General features: G+C 45.1%; 1 long non-coding RNA gene across 1 annotated transcript; it reads right to left on the bottom strand.

Moving 5' to 3' along the window:
* On the bottom strand, positions 1 to 23,073 carry LOC111545784. Its single transcript, XR_002732541.1, has 4 exons — positions 23,049 to 23,073; positions 10,663 to 10,846; positions 1,430 to 1,673; positions 1 to 123 (listed from the first exon to the last, which is right to left on the bottom strand). It is a non-coding gene; the product is annotated as an uncharacterized LOC111545784 (long non-coding RNA).

Genomic DNA, 23,073 nt, shown 5'->3' with positions numbered 1-23,073 from the left:
CTTGCCTAAAATTACACAGTGGGATCCCAATCCGGTTGTGTGAATTGAAGCCAGTAGTGTGATTCAAATCCAGTTGTATTCACAGGTTTCTCCATTATCCAGATCATTCTTGGTTTCCCTTGTCTGCAAGAATAAAGCTACAATATACTTAGATGATTCAGACCCATGGAATATTTTTTAAAGGTCAGATGTCTTTTCTTCACAAGCAGGTGCAAGAGTCTTAATGAGAAACCATTACTTTTAAGAATGGTTTGAGATATATTTAGAAGAAGAGAAATGTCTTTCACTAAAATCACATATGCTAAAAGGTCAGTCTAACATTATGAGCATTGTCTTGGGGGATTTTTGGAGAAGAGGGAAAATATGGTGTTTAAATCATTTAAGTGGCCTCTTAAGTTTCCCTTATTTTTAACATAATTCCTTAGTAAGTTGACGGCACTTCCAGGTTTGAAGGGTTTTTGCATATACTTGATGTTCTGCTACTTCCCCTTCCTTTGAAAGAAATATTGGTTGTCTTCCAGAGAGCTCTGGAAGCATTTTACAGGTCTATGTATCTCTGGGGGAAAATGACTTCTTACATAAAATATTGTTTTAAGCATTTGAAGCTGGCTTTGTTAATCTTCCATTTCTTAAAAATTGGGACATCACAGTGACATTTTAAGAGAGCAGTTGTCCATAATTTGCATGGCTAAATTTGGTTTCTGGATTGTCAAATATGCAAGTGTATTGTTTGGAATAATAGTTAATAATAGTTTCCAAGCAAGTCAGAAATAGAGCCACTATCATTTAAAGGCTGAAGCCAAAATGCAACTGCTTCTCCAGCAAGATAATGAATTAATGAGGAAGACCCCTTTCAAACCAACAAACACCATCATTCAGAGTTATATAGGTGTCCACTACCTTGAACGTCAAGTTGCTAACCCATAACAAAACTAAGAATAGATCCATTACCACCTCTTCAGCAAGGGTGTGAGCTAAACAGCTGGCCTTTGTGTCTGTGCTCTGCAGGAAAGGGTGACTACAATAAGAATAAGGTCCTGGGATTACAGAGCTTTCCTGAGAACCAGAGCAAGCTGTTGGATTATGGAAGGGAGTGACTTTAAGACTCTGAGATTCTAAGGCACCTGCAATAGCTCCTTTAATGCACTCCCCCAGAAAACTCTTCCCAGTTTTCCCCGGCATGGATTTTGCACTGGATAGTCTCCATCTGTCCTGCCAGAACCACCCTCTGTCCATTTCCTTTCTGCACTGTGCTCCAGCCAGGAAGCTGACCTCTAAGGACTGCAACCACACAGCTCCAGTGACCTCTGGCTTCCAGGGCACCAGGCGCATGATCAGAGGATAGCGGGAGAGCGAGGATGGAATATTGATAACTCTGATGCAGCAATAGCTGTGCTTCCGTACCCAGAGCTGACCATGCCTCACCTACCGCTCCCTACCCCTTGTCCCTCGGTGCCAGTGGCTTCCTGCTGCTGCTGGTTCTGAGGCTTCTGCATTCCTTGCTGCTTTTCTCCAAACCAGCTCCACCTTTGTCAATGGCCCCTCTGTGGAACTCTCGATCACATATTTTGAGTGTGTCACTGGTTTCCTGTGGGACTCCGATTGATACCATAGTCCTCATTCTCCTCCCTTGCAGCAAACTGATGTTGGCTCCTGCCGTAAGGAGAGTGCAGCTTTTGGAGAAGACAGAGGTTGGTTAGGTGTTAACTATCCAGGATACCTAAGACATAGTCCCAGCCCAGCTATTAGCTCTTGGTGTGAACTTGAGAAAGACATCAAAATCTCAGTGTTTACAGATCAGATTCCCAACTACACATGTGACTTCACATCTAATTCTCCTCCCGCCAGTCAAGCTCTTTGGGAACCACGCTGCCCTCACAGCCACTACACCCAATTTCCACTTAATGCTTCACTTCTCTGGCAACATGATACAGTCTTTGGCACTAGATGCTGCTTATTTTGTTTCTGCTAACATGCAGAGCACAATTCTTAGGTCACAGTTAACAAGACTTGGGAATAACTCAACAGACATAAATTTATATCAGCAGTAAAATACACGTATCCATGTATTTTGTAACCATTTGCTTTCATGTTCTATAGACTGCAATTGTTTTTTCCTAAGGCCTTCGGAAATGAATAAAATGTAATATACAGCACATCCTGATACGCAAATATATGTGTGTGTATCTATATCTATCTATCTATCTACTTATCTATCTGTCTATCAATTGTTAATATTATCTAGGGATGGGGGCAGAGGATAGAGCCATGAAATAGAAAGGATGGGCTCTAAAACAATATAGCTCTGGGTATCAACTCCAGTTCATGCCACTTACTGAGTGACCTTGGGCAAGTTTCTTAGGCTCTCAGATTCTATTTCCTCTTCTGTAAAAATGGTGATAATCCCATCCCTGGCACAGGTTATTGTTGAAGATTAAATTCCTTGTTTTATATAAAGTGTCTGACCCATAGAAGTGCTTAATAAGAGTTCATTTCCTTCTTCCCAGAATTATGGCCCATAAGCAATGGAGATCCTGAAATTCCATGGAAGTCCTGTTTCTTTTTCCAAGAGTCCCTTGGTTCTTTGAGTCAAACAGCCCTGGACCAGAAGCTCTGACACTAGAAGCTTTGCAGATTGACAAAATAAACTTTCTACTGCTGAGAACTTCAAATTAACCTTATCAAAGTCCCTTGAGTCCCAGTGATTAATTATCAGAAATTTAAGTGATTAATAAGATTTAGGAGTAGTAAAGAGGTACGTTTATTACCTGTTGCATGGATTCTTAAGAAACAAAAGCAGCCTCAGCTGGGTACAGTGGCTCACGTCTGTAATCCCAGCACTTTGGGAGGCTGAGGCAAGCAGATCTCTTGACACTAGGAGAACAGCCTGGGAAACATGGTGAAAACCCTGTCTCTACAAAAAATAACCGGACATGGTGGCACACCACTGTAGTCCAAGCTACTTGGGAGGTTGAAGTGGGAGGGTTGCTTAAGCCCAGGAATTTGAGACTGTAGAGAGCTATGATCATACCACTGCACTCTAGCACAGGCAACAGAGTGAGACCCTATCTGAAAAAAGAAAAGAAAAGAAAGAGAAAGAAAGAGAGAAAGAGAGAAACAAAGAGAAAGAAGCTAAAAGAGTCTCTAAGAGGGAACCATGAGGGTGTGATCAGCTTACTGCTAGATGTCTTCAACCCAACTCATCAATCTGCTCACTTTTACAAGCTAATAAGAAAATATAGAGGCCGTGGCCGGGCGCGGTGGCTCAAGCCTGTAATCCCAGCACTTTGGGAGGCCGAGACGGGCGGATCACAAGGTCAGGAGATCGAGACCATCCTGGCTAACACGGTGAAACCCCGTCTCTACTAAAAAATACAAAAAACTAGCCGGGCGAGGTGGCGGGTGCCTGTAGTCCCAGCTACTCGGAGGCTGAGGCAGGAGAATGGCATAAACCCGGGAAGCGGAGCTTGCAGTGAGCTGAGATGCAGCCACTGCACTCCAGCCCGGGCGACAGAGTGAGACTCTGTCTCAAAAAAAAAAAAAAAGAAAATATAGAGGCCAGAGGAAACTTTATTTATTTATTTATAGACAGGATCTCACTCTGTCACCCAGCTGCAGTGGCACGATCAGGGCTCACTGCAGCCTCAACATTCTGAGTTCAAGAGATTCCCCTGCCTCAGCCTCTTGAGTAGCTGGGACTACAGACACACACCACCTAAATTTTTGTATTTTTTTGTGGAGATGGGGTTTTGCCATGTTGTCCAGGCTGGTCTTGAACTCTTGGGCTCAAGTGATCTCCCACCTTAGCCTCCCAAAGTGCTGGGATTACAGGCATGAGCCATCACACCTGGCTTAACAGGAAACTTTTGCAGGTGATGATTATTTTCATTATTTCAATTATGGTGATGGTTCATGGTTGTATGTATATTCCAGTTTATTATTATATATCAATTGGACCTCAATAAAGCCCTTTTAAAAGTCATACAAGAAAAATAAATTTTAAAAAAGAAAAAATTCACTGGCCTATGCATTATGTTGTGTATATTTTACTATATATGTTATGTCTCAATAAAGTACAAATAAATACAGCAACATGTCAAGCAGTGAATATGCTACCTTGTGTGTAAGAAATAGAGGGTATAAGAATACAGATTTGTATGTGTTGGTATCTGCATAAGAGTTTTATTTCTAAAAACAAATAAGGATCGAATGACGATTATCACTTATGGTCCAGGGCGAAGAAGATAAGGATGGAAGCAGGACTGAAGCTTCTCAATGCATATCTCGTCATATCATCTTGCTCCTTGAACCCCATGAAAACAAAAAGTAAATAAAGAATTTTAAAAGGAAGATGAGTAACGAAGTGACTGGAGTGGGAGGTTGGGGAGTTCGTACAGAAAAAAGAAAAGGTCAGATGGGCGTTTTGTAAAATAAGAAATACTTTGAAAGCACAAACAAGAAAAGCCCACATCGGAAGGTTCTGTGATGCTCAGTGACAGCGCCATCACCATTTGAGGGCATGGAGTAGACGTGACCTGCAATCTGCTTGCCACATGATCTATCTACTGCCCAGGAGTAGAAACATTTTGTTATACTCGAAACAGATTTGCCAGGTATATTTAAAATTAAACAAACCCAAAGCACCATATTATGTACATCTGTAATGAAACCAAATCAACCAACCAGGACATATGTATTAAGTGACCTCTACATGTTAAACACACCTGCAGCAGCGCTGTCAGGGACCCAAAGAAGGGGACATGCAAGACGAGGCTCATTCCCCTGGGGAGGTCAGGTCAGCTCAGGTGAAATGGCAGGGGACAGCTCTTGACAGTTGTCAGCTGTAGAATGAGGAGGTGCAAGTTCAAAGGGGCCAGTCAGAGATAGCTTCAGTGACTCAATTTCTAGATATTAACTTTTTGGTCTGCACTGTTAGGCCCCACAATTGAAGGGGAAAAAACGAGTTCAGCTTCTTGTCAGCCAGAATGGGATCCCACACAGCCCGCACATTGCTTGGCTTTTCCCCTTGCCCAACTTTGAGTCAGTGCCGGGTAAGCCCTTCTGAGAGCCCTTCCTCCTTGGTTCCCCTCTCTCCTCTCTCTTCTAGGCCCCTCTGCACATGTCCTGACTTTATCCTGCCTCAGCTGCCTGGGCTCCACTATGAATTAGTTTCTTAGGACTGTTGTAAGGAAGTATCACTAACCAGGTGGCTTAAAACAATAGATATCTATTCTGCCATCCTTCTAGAGGCTGGACGTGCAGAATCGAGGTGTCTGCAGGGCCACACTCCCTCCAAACCTCTAGGGGAAGACCCCTCCTTACCTCTTCCAGCTTCTGGTGGACAGGGCATCCTTGGCTTGTGGCAGCATCACTCCAATGTCTGCCCTGTCACAAGTGTTGTCTGTGTGTGGCTGTGACTCTTCTCTTCCTATAAATGTAACCGCCCAGTGGGTTCCCCTTGCCCGCTGCCTAGACAGAACCAATTTATCAAGACAGGGGAATTGCAATGGAGAAAGAGTAATTCACACAGAGTCAGCTGTGCGGGAGACCAGAGTTTTATTTCTACTCAAATCAGTCTCACCGAGCATTCGGGGATCCGAGTTTTTAAAGATAATTTGGCAGGTAGGGTCTTAGGAAGTGGGGAGACTGACTGGTCAAGTTGGAGATGGAATCATAGGGGGTCGAAGTTAGGTTTTCCTAATGTCTTGTGTTCCTGGGTGGGATGGCAGAGCTGGTTGGGCAGAACTGGTTGGGTCTGGGTGGTGTCAACTGCTCCATCAAGTGCAAGGTCTACGAAGTATCTCAAGCATTGATCTGAGATTTTACAATAGTGATGTTACCCCCAGGAGCAATCTGGAGAGGTTCAGACTCTTGAAGCCAGAGGCTAATTTCTAATCTTATAGCTAATTTGTTAGTCCTGCAGAGGCAGACTGGGACCCCAGACAAGAAGGGGATCTTTTTGGGAAAGGGCAGTTACCAGTTTTATTTCAGAGTCAAACAATGAACTGAATTCCTTCCCAAAGTTAGTTTGGCCTATGCCCAGGAAAGAACAAGGACAGCTTAAGAGTCAGAGAAGCAAGATAGAGTCGGTTAGGGCTGATTTCTTTCACTGTCGTAATTTCCTCAGTTATAATTTTGCAAAGGCAGTTTCATAAGGGCACTAGTTACACTGGATTAAGGGCCCACCCTATTCCAGTATCTCCTCTTAACTTCCATCTTAATTACTTCAGCAAAGACCGTATTTCCAAATAAGGCCACATTCATAGGTACCAGGCATTACCACTTCAGTCTGTCTTTTTGGGGGACACGATTCAACTCACAACACCCTGTATACCTATATTCTACTGAGAGGGATCCCCACCATACAAACAGGTCTATTCTGTCATTCAAATAGAATCCCAATGTAAAACCTCCCAAGGGTGGTTCTGGTAAAAGCCTCCCTCCCTGCTGTGGGGTGCGATGATGAACAAAGGGGTAAAGAGGATGGAAAAGCCACTTCCTTCCATGCTGGGGAGGATGAGTACAGGCAGAGGAGACGAGCAGAGAAGCCGGCCCTGCCAAAGTGCGCGTTCTGCGTTGATGCCACCTGCTCACCTGCTCACCTGCTGGTTAAATCTCCTCTAAAGTGATGCTGACTTTAAGCCTGTAATGGAAAGGAGGGTAGAACTTGCTCTACCACTGCCTCTGAGAAGTCATTTAACCTTTCTGATCCCTGGTTTCCTTGCCTGTAAAATGAAGGGGTTTAACTATATTACCCAGGGTGGGGGGGGGGGTTACCTTGAAAATGTCCCCAGTTTTATGATGACATTTGGGGGTTTCCTGCTGTCACTGACTCTGGGTTAATCAGAGGCAACTGACTCAGGATGTGGCAGGCGTCCCAGGCAGGGGTCCCTTGATGGAGACGCTGCCTCTCAGCGGCTCCTGGCCCCTCTGCTGCCAGCACTCAACAGTGTCTGGGCTGGTAGACCAGAAGACTGAATTGGCGGCACGGAGAGAGTGGCTTCAAAAGGCTGTGGGAACTGGTTATACAGAATATAGCCCTGGCTCCCTTGGCCCCTTGGTTCTGGGAGGGAGCCGGAGCTCCAATTAGGGAGTTATGTGGGTTCCTGCAATTCCCATTTTTCTATCAGTCACTTTCCCTGCCTGCTGGCACCTCCCTTCAGAGCAGAGCAAGGGACATTGAAAATGACCAGTTAGGGCAGGGCATGGTGGCTCATGCCCGTAATCCCGGCACTTTGGGAGCCCAAGGGGAGGTGAATCACTTGAGATCAGGAGTTTGAGATCAGCCTGGCCAACATGATGAAACCTTGCGTCTACTAAAAATACAAAAAAGTTAGCAGGGCCTGGTGGCATGTGCATGTAAGCCCAGCTACTCGGGAGGCTGAGGCAGGAGAATTGCTTGAACCTGGCAGGCGGAGGTTGCAGTGAGCTGAGATCACACGACTGCCCTCCAGCCTGGGAGACAGAGTAAGACTCTTGTCTCAAAAAAAAAAAGAAAGAAAGAAAGAAAGAAAGAAAGAAAGAAAGAAAGAAAGAAAACAAATGAGTGAGACTTCCTCCCTATTACCACTTATTAGAAGGACTTCCACAAGGCCTGAGATTTCCTAAACTTGACCTCTCCACACTCCCACCTGCATGGGTGATGTTTCCCATGCAGTCCCACTGCCCTCTCCTTCTGAAGGGCCCCTCTGCATTTTTCCAAGGCCCTCCTGCACCACTTGGCACTGGGTTCATTCCCCTAGCCAGACATTCATCCACCCAGTCAATAAGCAGTTTTTAAGAATCTCCAGTGTGAGTAAGATGCTCTCACTGCACCTAGGGAGGCTTGCAGCACAGTAAAGATAATTACAGTCCAAGTAGCTTCTATTCTGCCTGGGCCTTCCTAAAAAGGGCACCAGGAGGACAATGGAGCAGAGGGTGAGGGGTCACAACAAACATTGTGACTCCCAGACTCGAATTTCAACCCAGGCTTCTTAAAGCTTGAAGACCCTTCCTTGGCTTAGGGAGATGGAACAGTTTGCATAGAGAGTTCCTATGGTTGGTAGATGTGCATCAGAACCCTTGGGCCATGTCTTTAAATTGGTATCTCCCATGGTACCAAATACTGAGCCACGGCATAAATGTGTTTCCATCATATCTCTGCCTAGTAAGTGGCCCTCCCTGCCCAAGGGAACGTTTTTCTCTGGCAAACAGTCATGGCTTCCCTACCTCTCCATGCCTCCCACTCCCAGCACCCGCTACGGATTCAGAGTCATGTGAATCGTGTGCCTCTCCAATAGTCCTCAGTGACATCCATTGCTTACGCGATCACTAGCCTTTCATTCTGATTACAAAATTTTTTTCCGCATTGCAACACAAGCCCCTGCACAAGATTGATCTCTTCCCTTCGCTGTTACCATTTCTCATGTCTTGTTTTTATTAATACATTGGTTTCATCCTAGCAGCTTTATTTCAAGTGAGTCCAAGCTGACTTCCTCTTTTAACTTAATTCAATCTCAGGGTAAACTGGCCTCCGACTGCATTTGAAGAGCTCTGATCCCGTGCTGATGTCCTTTAAGCACAGAGACTACACTTTCTTCTTATTTTTCCCTCAGCGATATCCAACCCAAATCCACTTCTCCTGTGTGCTGCTTCTGTGTCCTGGGTTCAGTTCTTTGAGATAAGCTCCTTGGAAATTGTTTCTCTCCTCCTGAAGACCTGTAAAGACCTATGAACTGATGACATCTGGATAGAAGAGTGAGTGACTACTCTGGAGGCTGAGGCAGGAGAATTGCTTGAACCCAGAAGGCGGAGGTTGCAGTGAGCAGAAATAGTGCCACTGCACTCCAGCCTGGGTGACAGAGCCAGACTCTGTCTCAAAAAAAAAAAAAAAAAAAAAAAAAAAAGCGAGTGACAAGGTCATTGGAGGCATGGGGTCCTAGACTCATTACTTACACGACATTTCGTAGAACTACTCATCAGGCCCTATGTTTCTATTCTGCACTCCAAAACCTAGTGGCTTAAAACAGCAATCATTTACTTATCTCACAAGGGTGCAATTGGCACAAAGCTTGAAGGAAAGCTCATCTCTGCTTCATACAGTCTCACCTGGGGTGGTTCAACTGGGAATTGGAGGATTAGTTGTAAGATGCTGTATTCTTGCCCCTGGAAAGTTGGTGCTAGTGGTGGGATGGGAGCTCAGCCAGTGGCCCCAACCCATGAAGGTACTGAAAAATAATGTGTAAAAACAGCTTCAAGAGTATAACCTGGTGTCTGGGGCTCTAAGGCCCAAATTAGATATGAGTCCTGTTTCTGAGCTCAGACTCAAAAACACTTATCACTTGAGGCAAAATGCTCTTGCTCCTCTGCCTGTTTCTCAGGGCTCCACAGTCGGCAATCTCTAGCACACAAAACCCACCTGACTTGACTCTCCAGAAGCATACCCTCTCTCCCACCTGCCTCACTGCCTTGCTTTCCCTAGTATGTCTTGCACCTTCTTCTAGATTTACACTTGTTTTGTTTTATGCACGGGAATTGCCTTCTTCACCTGTCTCCAATTTATTCAAATTATTGAAGGACTGATCCACATATCAATGTGTCCAGCAACCTCTGTTGAGTGTTTACTGTGTGGCAGGTGCTGTGTGGCCAAGCACTATTATGTAGGATACAACAGTAAAAGGCCTGGTCTCTGATTCAAGGAGCTTACACTCTGGTGAGGACACACACACACACACACACACACACACAAACACACACAATTTATAATATCCTCAGATAATTGCCATAACAGAAATGTGTATTGAGAGAACCCAAGAGAAGCTGCCCAGGCCACTTAGATAAGTTAAGAAAGACTTACTTCAAAGGTGGAGGTAGCATTTGCATTCTCAGATGTCTTTTATTAGCAACAGAAACATCCCTGCATACATAGCCCAACACCTCCCTCCCCAACTTCTCTTCTCTAAAAATTTGCTCTTTCCTTGGAAAATCAACTTCAACGGTGTCTCCCAGCTAAAGTACAGTGCTACTTACTGGGGATCCACAGATCAGCAGCATTCGCAGTGCTTTGATAGAAATGCAACTATATGAGCCCTGCTCCAGATTCACTGACTCAGAATCTAGAGGAGACAGGCAGAAATCTGTGTTTGAGCAAGCTCTCCTGGCCAGGTGCGGTGGCTCCCACCTGTAATCCCAGCTCTTTGGGAGGCCAAGGCAGGCGGATCATTTGAGGTCAGGAGTTCAAAACCAGCCTGACCAACATAGTGAAACCCTGACTCTACTAAAAATACAAAAAAATTAGCTGGACGTGGTGGCACACACCTGTAATACCAGCTACTCGGAGGCTGAGGCTGAATTGCTTGAACTCAGGAGGCCAGGGTTGCAATGAGCCAAGATCGTTCTACTGCACTTCAGCCTGGGTGATAGACTAATACTTCGTCCCAACTGAAAAAAAAAAAAAAACAAACAAATAACAAATAACACCACCAACAAAACAAGCTCTCCCGGCTCTCTTGGGCACACTCATGTTTGAGGAGCGGTCCTAGGAGACTTGATCCTGGTCTGCTTATCTCTCTCTGCCTTTCCTTCTAGCTCTGCTCCACAGTGCTAGCCCTCAGCAAGTTAGTCTGCCTCCTTGGACCCTAGCATATTAGATAACTCAGCCCCACTCTCCTTCCCTCCACTCACTTCCGACGTCCAGGTCTCCTCTTGAAACAGCACCATCAAGCATTCATCAGTCATTCCCTCCGAACATTGTTCCCATCAGTTTCTTCTGCCTCAGTCAGACAAGCTGCAGGTGTTTCTGTTTTCTTCCCATAGAACATGCCAGACTCATTGCCTGCCATCTCTTCAACAGCTGACTGGTTGAAATCTAGAGAAGAAAACATGACTTTTGGAGCGAATCTGCTACAATTTGATCCCAGTGCTTCAGAAATTTAAGGCATTGTCACAACAAGGTTTTTTCTGTTGATGCTTCAAGTTCATCTATTATACCAACAATCTTACCAATTTTCTTTAAAACTCTTCTTTTTTCTAATTAAGTCCGAATCTGAGACAAGATCTAAAATATTCCTGGTTTTAATTAATTCCTTTTTTTTTTTTTGTCTGTGATAGGGAGTCTTGTTTGTTTTCCCAAGGGACCAAGCTTTCTTTGGGATATGTATTACTATGTAGAACCCACATATTATATTAATAAAAATCCAATATTATATTATATAATACATTGTATATTACCTTTATATAATTTATTCATTATTTATTTATCTATGTAATATATTCATGGTCTGAGTCACATATTTGTCTCATTTTGAATTTCTATTATATTAAATTATATATTAGAAATATAATATATATTATATAACTTATTAGAAATCCAAAATGAGACTAATAATGGCCCTCACATTTAACCACATGGCAATGCGGTAGTGGGCTGCTAGCTTTGGAAACATCCAGATTGTTCAACTGCCATGAGCTCCTGGGGTTGAAGTCATCATCCTGGCAAATTAGCACTAAGTCTGCTTCTCAACCTCAGAAGCTCAGAAACTAGGTTTTGTTGGCACAGATATGGTGGCTGCTCCTCTCCTAGCCAAAATCTCAGGGATGGACCATGACACTGATGAATCAAACCAGAAAGTCAATTTATTGGTTCACAATGAGCAATTACTCTCTCCGGAAATGCAAAACCCTGGTCCACATATAATCGATGCATTCTTTTTCTATCTATAGTCCGATGACACGGGAAGCCAAACCATTCTCTGAGTCTAATTTATATATTTTACAACAGGAAATCACTGACACAGGAACTAGAATACTTAAAGTCTGTATGACTAAGACATCTTTTCCTAGAAGGAAGTTTCCATGGGAGCAACATCATAATCTAAGGGTTGCTATTATGAGTTGAATTGTGTCCCGCAAAAGGTCTCTTTAAGTCCTAACCCACAAGACTTTGTGATTGTGACCTGAGTTGGAAGTCAGGGTCTTGCAGATGCAATTAACTGAACCTGCAAGAAGGAGGTTACAGTAAGCTGAGATCGCATCAATGCACTCCAGACTGGGCAACAGGGCAAGACTCCCTCTCAAAAAAAAAAAAAAGAAAAAAAAGAAAAAGAAAAGAAAAGGAGAAGAGACAGATACACACAGGGAAAAGACAGCCATGTGACCACAGACACAGGAATAGGGGTGAGGCATCTACAAGTCAAGGAGTGAGCGCAAACACCAGAAGCTAGAAGAGCAAAGAAATGTTCTCTCCTTCAAGTTTCCAAGAGAGCCGGGCTTGCAGAATTTGATTTCAGACTTCTGGCTTCCAAAACTGTGCAAGAATACATTTCTATTGTTTTAAGGCACCCAATTTGAGTTTGTGGTACTTTGTTATAACAGCCACAGAAAACTAAAACAGCTGCTTTTTCTTTTTTGAGACAGAGTTTCACTCTGTCACCCAGGCTGGAGTGCAAGCTCCGCCTCCCGGGTCGTTGCCATTCTCCTGCCTCAGCCTCCCGAGTAGCTGAGACCACAGGTGCCCACCACCATGCCCAGCTAGTTTTTTGTATTTTTAGTAGAGATGGGGTTTCACTGTGTTAGCCAGGATGGTCTCAATCTCCTGACCTCATGATCCACCCGCCTCATACTCCCAAAGTACTGGGATTACAGGCGTGAGACATGGCGCCCAGCCAAACAGCTGCTTTTTCAATATGGAATCTGAATGAAGGGAATTAGGGAGAATCCCATATTTAAGGGAATCGAGCTCTGAGAGCCAGCTCACCTTTCTCATTACAGAGAGGACTTTTCAACTGAGACTGAAATATTCAAAGGCCCATTATGTGAGACCCAATCTTACATGGACAGTACTCATGAGATTAGGTAGTACTTATGGGGTCATATTTCATGCTTAATAGAAATTCCACACGATGAGGCACATGCCCTCATTTCCAAGTAGCAAATGAGACTGGCTGGGCCTAGTACAATCCTTAAGAATAAGCAAGGACTCTCGAGAATAACTTATTCCATGGCATTCCTCCCTCCCCTTTTTTTTCTGGAAATAAGGCCCATGGACAATGCCTTGTAGCTGGCAAATATCTTAGAAAAATCTTCCTGAGCTTCATGTCACAGCTTTTATGTAGTGGCTTCTGATCCAAATAAATAGACTTCTTTTTTTTTTCTCCTTTTTTAAAAGACAGGGTCTTGCTCTGTCATCCAGGCTGGAGTTCACTGGTGCAACCTTACTTTACTGCAGTCTTGAACTGCTGGGCTCAAGGAATCTTCCCACCGTAGCCTCCTGAGTACCTGGGGCTACAGGCACACACCATCATGTCTGGATAATTTTTTTGTTTGTTTTTTGAAGAGACAGGATCCCCAGGCTGGCCTTGAATTCCTGACCTCAAATGATCCTCCCACCTCAGCCTCCCAAAGTGATGAGATTACAGGGATGTGACACCACACTGGGCCCTCTTTATATCTTTTAAGATGACTCTGCATATCTCTGCTCTGATGGTAAGTTAATCTTACATTTAACTCTCGGCAACCTTGTTTCCCAATTTGGACAGAAAAACCACTGGCGTTCACAAGTACTGATAACACAGATGCCACTACTACATGGCCTCAGGTATGAGGGAAGAATACCAGAAAAAGCCATGAAGACGCTGGCAACACCCTCAGAGACACACCCAGGATCAATACTTAGATCCTTCAATCCAATCAAATTGACACTCAGTATTAACTATCACGGGGAGCAAGAGATTCTGGGCCAGGAGGTGACCTCCAGGGCAGGGCACGAGCAGGCAAGGGTGGAGGCAGAGACGATCAGGAGTGACAGTGTTCACTGTTTTCCAGGGAACGGGAAGGGGGCTCCTGTACCCACCTTACTGCAGAGAGACTGAGCTAAGGGCACCACTGCAGCACAGATTAGGAACTGCTAAAAGGCCAGAGTGAACCTGTAAGAGGACCCAAGCAATGACTTCTAGAGTAAGACAATGGGTAACTGGCCCTTCCCTAAGGGACACTCAAAAATATGGGGAGGTGAGAGAACTGGATTTGCTGCAGGGCCACAGGAGTGGAGGCTCAAGCCTTTTCCGTGGACAGAGAAGGCTTGGGGTTATGTGGATTACATATGCAGAAGGGACACATTTTTGCTACCCAGTGTACCCTAACACCAGATGGTGTTAACAGGAAGGCCTTTATTTTGCCAAGTGCTTGGTGGGCTTGTGAAAGTCAATTGGGGACAGAGGCTGATACCTCCAGGATGTTGGCCTGTACAGTAAGGCCTCAAAGGAAAGTGAAACCTTTGCATTGAAGCAATGAAAGAATTGGAGCACCCAGGAGCCAATCCAGGTTAGAATGAGTGAGAACCAGAGGGACCAGGCGTGGGGTGGTTCATGCCTGTAATCTCAGCACTTTGGGAGGCCGAAGCAGGTGGATTGCTTGAGGTCAGGAGTTTGAGACCAGCCTGGTCAACATGGTGAAATCCCATCTGTACTAAAAATACAAGAATTACAGGCGTGATAGCACATGCCTGTAATCCCAGCTACTTGGGAGGCTGAGGCAGGAGAATGGCTTGAACCTGAGAGGTGGAGGTTGCAGTGAGTTGAAATTGTGCCACTGCATTCCAGACTGGGTGACAGAGTGAAACTTCATCTCGAAAAAAATAAAATAAAATAGTGAGGACAAGAGATAGGGGATGGCAGAAGGCTCAGGGCTCCACAAGGGGACCCCATCCCACAAACTCCCCAAACGAAGTAAGTTCTACTTAAATTCAGAATGTTTGGCATGAGCAAGTCCCTAATGAAAACAAAAAGTGGCTTTCAGCACCCCGAGACCCATGTTGCCCAACTGAACTGAGGTCTGTGCCTCCAGGGCAGTGAAGCCAAACATTCACACTAAAGTTTTGTAGTGAGAGGAAACAGGGTGTTTATTTGCAGGGCACCCAGCAAGGAGAATCAGGCAGCTCACCTGACCTTCCCAATGGCTTGCAAGCAAGGGTTTCTTTCTAAAGGCAAGCAGGCAGAGGTTACACGCAAAGTCATAAATCAACACATGGAGGCCAATTATTGGTTTGACCTTAACACACGGGATATCTTGAAGCAAGGGCTTACAGGTCACAGGGGGATTCAAAAATTTTCTGATTTGCGATTGGTTAAGGAGGGGAAGCTCTATTTAAAAACTGGGAGTTAGCAGAAAAGAACGTTAGATCTGGCCCATGGGCGTGACTTCCTTCAGGTCCTTCAAGAAAAAATGTAGAACAAGAAATAGCGGTCAGAGTTCAGTCCTCAGTTTCCCTTTTTCTGAGGTCTACCTGCCAGCAGATCCATTTGGTGGTGGTCTGGGTTTCTGAAAAATAACTCGGGGACATATGTTAAGATGTATCTTCATTTCTATAGGGAACCAAACATCTCATGGCTGTAATTTTATGGCTATTGTTTTATGCTGCGATTACCTTTTTGCTTATGAAGTTGCTCATTAATTTCCCAGGGATAGCCAGGTGCCTGGAATTTTCCTTAAAGGAACTCAAGGTTTTTATTTCCAGACTGTGGAGGAGGGGTGGAGCGGCAAGCCCCTAAGAGGGACAGAGACAGAACATTCAGACAGACCAGCGGGCCAGGGAAATCTGCCTCACATCTGCTGGCATACACAGATGTATACGGTATTTTCAAGTCTGATGAGAAATGGCTTGGATGTATGTCATTCCCTAGCATAGGCACCAATATCTTTCCAAGTAGTTTCCTTCCACTTTTACTAGTGCCTTCTCCCTGCCGTCCCCTCCAGGGTTCCTGCCGTTTCATGCCAATAATTTAATTAGTCTCTTTGCAGAAGCTCAGTTCTACAGACAGCCTAATTTGAGGTTTCCCTTACCCTTAAATATATATATCATTTCAATGGATTTATGAAGGGGAGAAAAGAGTGCAGAACCAATTAAGGAATCAAAGACAAGCTCATCCAAGCTCCCAAGGACCAAAAAAAAAAAAAAAAAAAATGGAAGGACTCGGCCAAGGACCTCTTCCCTCATTTCGTCCTCTCTGACAGTGACCAACACCACGCTTTCTGGTCAAACACCCTGTGCTGCTGCGTGGATTTTCCTGGTGTTTTCAGCAGAAGGAACAGCTGTCCCGAGATTTGCTGCTATTCCCAGGGAGCTGGAGCTGAATTGTTGGCCAAACTGCAGATGATTCATTTAAGGCTCGGAATGAGAGACGGATAGGGCTTTCGGAGATAAATAATGAACTCCTCATGGGTACACCATTGAGCCGTGTATCCTCAAGGGTTAACAGCTTAAAGGTTATTGGGGTTTCCGGCTACACGTTAAGAGTCCTGCTTCCTAATGTAAGCTCCCCTCCCCCACATTCTTTAAACACATTACTTCCTCAAGCACTTCCTCTGGCTTAGAGGCGGGGTTGGGGGGAGAAGGATGCAAATGTATCTAATCTCTAAAAAAAACCTCTGGTATTTGCAGTGAGTTTCAGGCTGAAGAGAAGAGAGAGACCTGAGGCTGTTTCCGCCCACTCGTCCCAGCTCAGCCTCCAGAGAACGCCGCGTGGTTTGTTGCTTGGACCCTCCCAGAGCCTCTTCCAGATGCTGTTGGAAAAAAAGGAAAGAAAAGCTAGGCAGCCAGTGTCACAGCCCAGATGCCATCTCGGTCTATCTGCGGATATGCAAGCACACAGCGCCCAGCCCAACCCAGTAGGTGCCAGGCCCTGGGCGCAGACCAGCTTCACGCCGCATCCTCTCTCTCTTTTCAGTCTGAGTGATTTGACTCAGCCAGGGAGAGGAGATACCTACACATCCGCATGAAGGCGCGTGGGAGGAAGCCGAGAAATGAAGGCTGGCGCAGGGCCTACTGCAGGCGCACGTAGGCTAGCTCCTTCTTTACAGGCAAAACCCCCTACTCCTCTGCAGTGGGAAAGGAGTTCGTTCAGGGCAGGCTCTGCTCGCTGAGCTGCGGATGTAGATAGTAACTAGGCGCGTGGAGGTCATTACACACCGTATTCGGCTGGTGGAAATGATTGCTTATTTCAGTACACGAAAATGGTCCTTTTTTTTTCTTGAGACGGAGTCTTGCTCTGTCGCACAGGCTGGAGTGCAGCGGCGCAATCTCGGCTCCCTGCAAGCTCCGCCTCCCGGGTTCACGCCATTCTCCTGCCTCAGCCTCCTGTGTAGCTGGGACTACAGGCGCCCGCCACTGCACCCCACTAATCTTTTGTTTTGTTTGTTGTTGTTGTTGAGACGGAGTCTCGCTCTGTCCCCCAGGCTGGAGTGCAGTGGCCGGATCTCAGCTCAGTGCAAGCTCCGCCTCCCGGAGCTTTTACGCCATTCTCCTGCCTCAGCCTCCCACGTAGCTGGGACTACAGGCGCCCGCCACCTCACCCGGCTAGTTTTTTGTATTTTTTTTTAGAGACGGGGTTTCACTGTGTTAGCCAGGATGGTCTCGATCTTCTGACCTCGTGATCCGCCCGTCTCAGCCTCCCAAAGTGCTGGGATTACAGGCGTGAGCCACCGCGCCCGGCCCAAAATGGTCCATTTCTATGTCTTAAAGTTATTAAGAATGAACTGGCTGGGCTGGGTGTTGTGGCTCACTCCTATAATCCCAAGACTTAAGGAGGCGGAGGCGGGAGGATCATTTGAGGCCAGGAGTTCAAGACCAGACAGAGCAACCTAGTGAGACATACACCCCACCGCCACCACCACCCCTACAAAGAACAATTAGCGGCCGGGGGCGGTGGCTCACGCCTGTAATCCCAGCACTTTGGGAGGCCGAGACGGGCGAATCATGAGGTCAGGAAATCGAGACCATCCTGGCTAACACGGTGAAACCCCGTCTCTACTAAAAATACATTTAAAAAAATTAGCCAGGCGAGGTGGTGGGTGCCTGTAGTCCCAGCTACACAGGAGGCTGAGGCAGGAGAATGGCGTGAACCCAGCAAGCAGAGCTTGCAGTGAGTGGAGATCACGCCACTGCACTACCGCCTGGGTGACAGAGCAAGACTCCCTCTCAAAAAATAAATAAATAAATAAACAATTAGCTGGGCTTGGGTACGTGACTTAGTCCCACCTACTCAGGAGGCTGAAGTGGGAGGATCACTGGAGCCCAGGAGCTCCAGGCTACAGTGAGGTACGTGATTACACCACTGCACTCTAGGCTGGGCAACTGAAGAATACTCAGAAAAAAAAAAAGAAAAAAAAATGGCTGGCTCACTGTAAGGAATTTTAGAATTTTATCTAGTTAAAACAGGCTCTTCCCTCCCACTTCCTCACTGGTCTGGTTGTGTCCCAGGCCCACCCTGAGTACTAGCTTACCCAGGTGTGGCTGCGCTGTGGTCAGCTCGGGAAGCATCTCTGGGTGGGAAGGTGACTAGTTGTCTCACAGTAAAGTTACACTGGGCCTCAGTAGATTGTCTTTGGACCCCTGCATCAGCATCCCCAGAGAGCTGTGGAAATGCAGATTCCTGGCCCTATGGCACTCTAAGTTGGACTCTGGGAGTGGCAGCTCAGAAGCTTTAGTGTAAGCAAGCTCCCTGGCTGTTTCCTGTTGCAGATTAGGGTTTGAGAACCACTCCTCTTTCACCACATTGGAAACTCACTAAATGCTTGCCTAGTGAGTAAATAAATATAATAGCATCTACCTCCTGCAAAGGTATTAACCAGTCTCTCTAACAAGGATGGACATTTTTGTAAAGGAACTCTTGAAGTTTCCAAAACTTAAGTTTAAAATGGCAGCTCCTTGGGTATGTGGGGAATGCTGTCAGAGTGGATACCATGTCCACATCCCCCCCGAATACTCACATACACCCACTACTCACAGACTCCCAATCCCATGGCGAAGAACACGATCTTGGTGTTCTTTCCTCCCTGCCTACCAAGCTGCCCAACAGGCATTTTACAGACTTCATCTCCATATTCACATCAACATACAAAGTACAAGTCCCAATTTCCAGACAGGGAAACTGGGGTTCAGAAAGATTAAATAATTTGCCTTCTTATATTGCTACTAAGGGCCAAGGTGCAGACTCAAATCCATTCAAGTCTCAAAGCTTGCATGATCTTACCACACCCACCAAAATCTATTTCATAAGTTCAAAATGGCATCAGAGGTTCATAAACAATCAGGACAGGCAAGGCCCTGCAGGTTTATCTGGAACAACTTTCCCACTTTACAGGTAAAAGGCAATGCAGGCTAGCTGATATGAACATGAGGCTAGCTGATGTGTTTTGTCTGAGCTGCTTAGTTTTGTTTAAGAAACTTGAATTATTCAACATTGAAAATCCTTGAGATTTTACATTAAAACTCAGCCTTTTTCTCCCTTATAAAAGCAGATTTTTGTAACCCTGAGCCCCATTCCTGATTCTGTTCATGGTTAATTGTATAGGTTTTGAAATCCACAGAAGTGGGTTTGAGTCTTGGCTGTAGGCCTTATTGGCTATGTGACCTTGAGTAAGTCACTTAGCCTCTCTGGGCCTCTTTTCCTCAACTGTAAAGTAGACACAGCAATAGTATCCACTTTATACGCTGGCTGTGAACATGGGATGAGATGACATGTGTTCACTGCTTAGCACTGTCACTTAATAAATCTTAATCAGTATAGGCTTAGATTGTGCAGGCCTTGACAATGGCGATACACCTAGTCTATGACAGAGCCAAGACTCACGCCCCGATTCCAGATCCCAATCTCCAGACTGCTTCCACTGATCATCCCTCAACCACCCTCATGCCCCTCACCATTCCCCATGAAGTACCTAGGTAATCTTGCAAGCAATGAAGAAAACTGAGTTTTCCAAATATCTTCGATGGCACTAACCAGATACATCATTTCGCCTCAAGAGACAAAGTGTTCTTTGTGTAAAGAACACCCAACTGAGATCCAGATTCTAGTCTCAACTGGTGTACTAACCCTATGCAAGTTATATGTCCTCACTGGCCCTCAGTTTTCTCACCTGTAAGATAGGTAGTGCTTATATCATTGGCTGAACTGTGTCACCCCAAATTTCATATGTCAACGTCCCAAGCTCCGAAATTTCAGGATGTAAGTATATTTGTAGATAAAGTTTTTAAAGAGATGATTGAGTTAAAATGAGACCATTGGGGTAGGACTCTAATCCAATGTGATTGTAATAGATTCAAATCCATTCAAGTCCCAAAGCTTGCATGATCTTGCTACACCCACTAAAATCTATTTCATAAGTTCAGAATGGAAGCGGAAGAGACACCAGGCACACACACGCACAGGGGACAACCAGGTGAAGAGGGAGCAAGAGGGTGACCATCCGCAAGTCAAGGAGAGAGGCCTCTAAGGAAACCAAATGGGCCGGCAACTTGATCTTGGACTTCTAGCCTCCAGAGCTGTGAGAAGATAAATTTCTGTTGTTTAAGCCACTCAGTCTGCGGTGTTTTGCTGCCCTAGCAAATGAATACAATCTGTTTTACAGAAGAATCATTGAAGAGCCTGCTACGTAGTAGGTATCTGGTTAGTTCTTGTCCTTACACAAGCTATGCAGGGGGCGTGGGATCCGCCTGATGGGGACTTTTGCCTTGCTGAGGCTCCTTCACTGAGGGAGTCTGCCAAGCACCCTGGAACGCGTATGCTGTCTGGCAAGAACGCCCTCTGCCTTGGACAAGACTGGAAGGATAATGACAGATTTGTCAACTCTCCTTCAAGCCACCACCTTCCTGTTAGCACTTGTCATTACAACAAACCCTTTCTTCATTTCAACATCTTTCTTAATGTGCCTCAATCTCTAAATACCAACTCAATCTCTAAATACCAGCTCAATCTCTAAATAACAACTCAATCTCCATGACATCTTTTAAAAGTTCTTAATAAAATCCAGGAAGCTACTTGGACTCACACATAAAATTTCTCTCAACGTAGAATGAGTTATTCATCGGACACATTCATTCTAGTTTTCACACCCCTTGGGTGCTGATTTTGCTCATTCTAGGAGCCCTGCCTTTCATATCTGATTGCCCTGACCTGCTCTTGTCCTTGCATCTATGACCTCTTATGATTCACAGGATCACCATCTGATCTTCTGAAATTTACTTGAACGTCCAACTCCATGAAAGAATAAAAGACTATTCATATTTTTGGTTGGCACCACTATGACTACCTGTATCTCTCATGTTGTTTAAAGCAGACATTCACTCAACTCTAAAATATTACACAATACTCTTGAAAACAGAACCACACATCCATTACACAGAACTGCTGTGTTGGCTAGTGGCTGTTGAGCGCTTGAAATGTGGCCAGTCTGAATTAAGTTGCACTGTAGGCTGGGCGCGGTGGCTCATGCCTGTAATCCCAGCACTTTGGGAGGCCGAGACGGGTGGATCACGAGGTCAGGAGATTGAGACCATCCTGGCTAACACAGTGAAACCCCGTCTCTACGAAAAAATACAAAAAATTAGCCGGGCATAGCGGCCGGCACCTACAGTCCCAGCTGCTCAGAAGGCTGAGGCAGGAGAATGATGTGAACCCGGGAGGCAGAGCTTGCAGTGAGCCGAGATTGCGCCACTGCACTCCAGCCTGGACGAGACAACGAGACTCTGTCTCAAAAAAAAAAGATGCACTATACATGTAAAATAGACAACAAATATTGGACTTGGTATGAAAAATAAGAAAGTAAAATGTTTCATTAGTAATGTTTTAGGCCAGGCATGGTGGCTCACGCCTGTAAATCCTAGCACTTTGAGAGGCCGAGGTGGGAGGACTGCTTGAGCCCAGGAGTTTCAGACCAGCCCGGGCAAAATGGCAAAACCCCATCTCTATAAACAAAATTTAAAAATTAGCTGGGTGTGGTGGCATGTGCCTATGGTCCCAACTACTTGGGAGGCTGAGGAGGGAGGATCACTTGAGCCCAAGCAATAGAGGCTGCAGTGAGCCATTATCGTGCCACTGCACTCCAGCCTGGGTAACAAAATGAAATCCTGTCAAATAATAATAATAATGTTTTATATTGATTATACATTAAAATGATAATATTTTGGATATATTGGGTTAAATAATGTATATTCAAATTAACTTCACTTATTTCTTTTTTGTTTTGTTTTCAACACATCCATCACCACCCATGCTGTATACTAGATCTCCAGAACTTGTTCCTCTTACCAAGTTTGCACCCTTTGACTAACATCTCCCAATTTCCTGGAGAGCACTGTTCTACTCTCTGCTTCTGTTAGTTCAACTTTTTTAGATTCCAAAAAGTAAGATGAAATGGTATTTGCGTTTCTGGGTCTGGTGTAGTTTTTTTACTCTTTTAATGTGAATTCTAGAACGTTTGAAATTATGTATATGGCTCATATTCTGTTTCTATTACCAAACTGTTAAAGAAGGGAAATTGAGGCACAGGAATGTTGTCAAATGACTAGCTCTGGGTTTCATGAGATTCAGAACTAAAATGAATGCCTGATAGCCTGGGAAAACCTCACCCACTAAAGGAATATGGCCAAATGAAATAGGAATGGCAGCACTGGATGTGATTCCTTTGAAATAGCTCTCTAGCCCTGAGATCATTTATCACTTAATATCTCCTGAGAAGGAAGCAGGTGCATATGAAATCAGCCCAGAAGATCAAAAGAAAGCCGTATGGCATATGAGTCCTGAAGGGTAATGAATGAGTTAAGAATTTTCCATCTCTGATATCTAGAGCAGTCATAAGAGAATTCTTTACTCCCACTACCACATCAGAACATATATGACTAAAAAAAATAGTGAAACTCATATGACAAATATTTTCACTCTGTTATCTCTTCTTTATCAACCATGGTTGGGGTGGTTGATAGCCACTCAACAAATCTCCAAATGATGTCATCTAAGGTTCTGAAAGGATCATTATCTTGTGGAGGGACTCACCTGGGTATATGCATTGCATCTAAATGCAAATATGAGGAAAAGATAGGGCGCCTCAACTCATTTTGCCTCAGCCTTGAGGAAGGATAGCCTGTACAGAGAGAAAACACCAGTACCCAGTGTGCCAAATGTCACTGAGTTGAGGGGTTCAGCTCCCAGCAGAGAGGTCCTCTTCTCAGCCAGATCTTGTCTGTGCCCTCGAACTCTCAACATAATCAGAGCCATTCGGAGAAGACCCCTGCTCACCTGTCACAGCCTAAAATGCCTTCCT

Source organism: Piliocolobus tephrosceles, chromosome 7 (assembly GCF_002776525.5).
Source record: "Piliocolobus tephrosceles isolate RC106 chromosome 7, ASM277652v3, whole genome shotgun sequence".
Taxonomy (NCBI): domain Eukaryota; kingdom Metazoa; phylum Chordata; class Mammalia; order Primates; family Cercopithecidae; genus Piliocolobus; species Piliocolobus tephrosceles.
Note: the sequence above shows the minus strand (reverse complement) of the source record. Positions and strands in the feature narration are given on the sequence as shown.